This window comes from Triticum dicoccoides, chromosome 7B (genome assembly GCF_002162155.2).
Source record: "Triticum dicoccoides isolate Atlit2015 ecotype Zavitan chromosome 7B, WEW_v2.0, whole genome shotgun sequence".
Lineage (NCBI taxonomy): Eukaryota > Viridiplantae > Streptophyta > Magnoliopsida > Poales > Poaceae > Triticum > Triticum dicoccoides.
The window spans coordinates 760,089,478-760,094,420 of NC_041393.1; positions in this window are offsets into that span (position 1 = coordinate 760,089,478).

Genomic DNA, 4,943 nt, shown 5'->3' on the forward strand with positions numbered 1-4,943 from the left:
AGGCCGCTTGTGACGGCGGGCCGGCAACCAGGGCCCCGAGACGTCGTCGTCACGCGCAGGCGCGGCGTCGTCGATCCGGTGGATCTCGGACCGGGGGGCGGCGCTGGGAGCGGGGACCGCCGTCGAGGGGGAGCGGGGCAAGGGTCGGCCAGCCCCGGGGGACGCGAGGAGGCCGCCCCAGAGCGCCTGTCGGTAGGAGCCGGCAGGGAAGGGGCGACGGGACGAACCCGCAGAGGACGGGCTCTCGTCGAGCCAGCGCCTCTCGCGGTCGTGACCGCCGGTGGCAGGGGGGTGGAGTCCATGGGGTGGGCGGCGGGGCCGGAGTGGCCGTCGGCGAGCCAGCGAGAGCGAGCGAGAGCGACTTGCTTTTCAGCCGGCCGAGTCCTACTTCACGATGAAGACATATTGAACGAATCGCTCGGCAGCCCACATCTCGATGAAGCTCAGGAGTGGTTGCTCATGATCCGGCTAACATTGGTTAAAAAAAATTGAACCAGAGTTGGCAAATAGCTGCCAACTCATCCGAACAAGAACTATATTATGACCACCACACATTTTTTAGTAGGATAGACTTTTTCTGAAGACAATCCTACACGCTCAGAGTTGGCCACGAGAAACTGCGAGTACCCAAGGTATGATCTCTACGTCCACTACTCATACTAATGGAACACGATTAATTGATCGGTAACTCACCAGAAGCGGCGGCGCGTCCACAACAATCATCCGGCGATGAACTCAATCATGGCTGGACGGCGTATGCAGACAGACTCCCACAACCCGGGCGTCTCGATGAGATGGATGCATGCTGGGCGGCCCCGTGACCAAAGTAAAGCTCAAAGCTAGAAATAGGGCCATTTAGAAAAGATACTCGGTGCGGTGCGCGCAGGCCACACATGGGGGTCCAAACTTGCACTAGCACCTATTGCTCAAAAAGAAAAGAAAAAACTTGCACTAGCACCTCTGTTCACTCTCTTGCGTAGAATCTGCGCTCGACGCAGGATCTAGTCGATCGGGCGAACACTTAAAAAATCGGTTTTGTACTTTGTGCACTATAGTCTGGTCCGATCGAGTACTGTCGGTTGTGGGCTGTAGATACCTCCGCCCCTATTGACAGCGTCCATGGCGGACACCATGTCCGACAGGTGTTCAGTCAAACGTCATTCGAACTTCATATCATCTTTTAGTGTAAGAAGGATGACAGGGTACTCGATCATGGAGGATGAATTGTTGTGCGACATGTGGTTGGCTTTATCTGCGGACTTCGTAGGTAGAAGCGCAAGGGGCAGGTTCTTTTGGCAGCGCGTGCATGGGTCCTTTCATGCGCCAAAGCACATTGCGCCCTACGATATGCACATCATCCATGAACGCAATGTGAAGTCCTTACTGTATCGATGATACACTAATCAGAACTCCGTCATGAAGTTTAATGCCGCGGTTACTCGATTGATGTCAATGTGGCCATTGCACACGATAACTATTGAGATCGTAAGTTTTGCTTCGTCTTGCTGAACTTGTTAATTGATCCATTGATTCACTCAATGTTGCTCTAGTTGTGTAGGCTGTACGCGTTGTCGTGATGCACCACATGTCAAAGGGCAAACCATTCAGACACATACATTATTGGATGAAGCTGAAGAGGCAGTATGTGTAGGACAACATGATCCATCCATGAAAAACATCCTATCAACCTCGTTGAACTTGAACTAGTTATCATTGAATTCAGGGGCGGATCTGGGCCCCAGGCCCCCAGGGCCCAGGCCTGGTCCGTTTTGCTACAAAATGTTTCCTGGCAGATTGTTCACATGTTATTCAATTTTGCCAAAGTTGTTGTAGTTGATCCTTGCATGCTATGAGCTTGCCCTTGCCATGCTTAGCTTCATAAACATGTCTTCTTACTGTTGGTTGCCTTGCCATGCCATGTATTGCTCTGTGGTGAGTGGTTCAATCTCACCAACATGCCTACTTATTGTTGTTCCTGCCATGTTTGAATCTGTCATATAATTTGCCATGTTTACATGGATGCCATCATTTCCTCTGATCCTTTTTGGCTCATGGTCAGTAAAGGACTTTTGTTATATGCAATTAGTAGATTCATTTCATGCCTTTGTTTGTTATGTTAAGTTTCTCTAACATGTTGTTTGATAGCTCTAAACATTGCAACCTGATGTTATTTCTGCAAAGTCTGAAACTGTTATTATTTGCAATCTTGCCATGTTTGTTTGAGCATGTTCTAGTGATTTCTGGAGATAGCTCAGTGTTCATGTTTTGTTATGCTTTACCTGTACATCATGTTCATGCCTTTTTTTCTTATGTTGAGATGCTGTAGCATGTTGTTTTGATGCTTGCTATATGCCTAGTTGCTGTTTTGGACAGATTGTTGCTATATCATGTTTGGAGTGTATGTGTTGAACCGTTGCTCCATTTTGAGTGTGCTCTATATGAAACTTGCTTGTTTTGCATGTAGCTTCATATTATCATGTTGCATCCTTGTTTTGAGGTGTTTGCTTGATGTTTGAATGCCTTTTGCATCAATGCCATGTTTAACTTGTTTTGCTCAAATCTTGTAGGCCGCAGCTCCGAACTAAATGAACTTTATATGTAACTTGACTAGAATCTCGTGTAGATCATCTTGGTGCATCTTAACTTGCTGTTTAACAACTTGAACATAAGGTTTATTCAGATCTGGTCCAACCTCGAAATTTTGCATATGAGGACTTACCGGAATTGTCATATGTTGTTCTCGGCCTCATTTAAACTTGCTTTGATGTGTTGCTCTTGTTTGCATCATCTCTTGCCATGAGTAGCTTCATATAGCCTTGTCATGCATCATACTTGTTTGTGCATCATGTCATGTTCATGTGTGGTGTGTTTACCATGTTGTGTGCTTCTTCTCGATAGTTCCCGTTTTGTTGCGACCGTGAGGATTCGTTCGTCTACGCTTGGCTCGTCTTTGTGGCTTCATCCGTTCATCTTCTTCATGGACTCGTTCTTCTTCCTTGCGGGATTTCAGGCAAGATGACCGCTACCCTGGATCTCACTACTATCATTGCTATGCTAGTTGCTTCGTTCTATCGCTATGCTACATTACCTATCTTTTCCTCATCAAGCCTCCCAAATTGCCATGAACCTCTAACCTTTTCGACACCCTTCCTAGCAAACCATTGCTTGGCTGTGTTACCGCTTTGCTCAGCCCCTCTTATAGCGTTGTTAGTTGCAGGTGAAGTTGAAGATTGCTCCATGGTGGACAGGATTTTGTTGGGATATCACAATATCTCTTATTTAATTAATGCATCTATATATTTGGTAAAGGGTGGAAGGCTCGGCCTTATGCCTGGTGTTTTGTTCCACTCTTGCCGCCCTAGTTTCCGTCATACCGGCGTTATGTTCCTCGATTTTGCGTTCCTTACGCGGTTGGGTGATTTATGGGACCCCCTTGACAGTTCGCTTTGAATAAAACTCCTCCAGCAAGGCCCAACCTTGGTTTTACCATTTGCCCCACCACCACCTACTTTTCCCTTGGGAGTAATTAACCCAAGGGTCATCTTTACTATAGACCCCCCGGGCCAATGCTTGTCTAAGTGTTGGTCCGAAACGAGCAGCCTGCGGGGCCACCTCGGGGAAACTTGAGGGTTGGTTTTACTCGTAGCTTGACTTATCCGGTGTTGCCCTGAGAACGGGATATGTGCAGCTCCTATCGGGATTGTCGGCGCATCAGGCGGCTTTGCTGGTCTTGTTTTACCATTGTCGAAAGGTCTTGTAAACCGGGATTCCGAGACTGATCGGGTCTTCCTGGGAGAAGGTATATCCTTCGTTGATCGCGCGAGCTTATCATGGGCTAAGTTGGGACACCCCTGCATGGTTTAAACTTTCGAAAGCCGTGCCCGCGGTTATGGGCAGATGGGAATTTGTTAATGTCCGGTTGTAGATAACTTGACACCTGATCCGAATTAAAACGCATCAACCGCGTGTGTAGCCGTGATGGTCTCTTCTCGGCGGAGTCCGGGAAGTGAACACGGTTTTGCGTTATGTTTGACATAAGTGGGAGTTCAGGATCACTTCTTGATCATTGCTAGCTTTACGACCGTTCTGCTTGCTCTCTTCTCGCTCTTATTTGCGTATGTTAGCCACCATATATGCTTAGTCGCTGCTGCAACCTCACCACTTTACCCCTTCCTTTCCCTTTAAGCTTTGCTAGTCTTGATACCCATGGTAATGGGATTGTTGAGTCCTCGTGGCTCACAGATTACTACAACAACAGTTGCAGGTACAGGTTATGCGATGATCTTGACGCGAGAGCGATGTTTGCTTGTTTTGGAGTTCTTCTTCTGCTTCTTCTTCGATCAGGGGATAGGTTCTAGGTCGGCAACCTGGGCTAGTAGGGTGGATGTCGTTTGAGCTTCTGTTTGTGCTTCATCCGTAGTCGGATGTTGTTCCCATGTAAGATGATGTTGTATTCGTGTGGCATTGTATGCCTTGTGTATGTATCCCCATCTATTATGTAATGTTGATGTAATGATATCCACCTTGCCAAAGCGTTTCAATATGCGGGTCTATCCTTGGTGGGACCTTCGAGTTACTTTTGGATAGGGTCGCATATTGGGCGTGACAAGTTAGTAACGGCGTAGGCGGGGGCTTCGACGGCGCTTGTGACGGCGGGCCGGCAACCAGGGCCCCGAGACGTCGTCGTCATGCGCAGGCGCGGCATCGTCGATCCGGTGGATCTCGGACCGGGGGGCGGCGCGGGGAGCGGGGACCGTCGTCGAGGGGGAGCGGGGCGAGGGTCGACCATCCTCGGGGGACGCGAGGAGGCCGCCGCAGAGCGCCTGTCGGTAGGAGCCGGCAGGGGAGGGGCGACGGGACGAACCCGTAGAGGATGGGCTCTCGTCGAGCCAGCGCCTCTCGCGGTCGCGACCGCCGGTGGCAGGGGCGTGCAGTCCATGGGG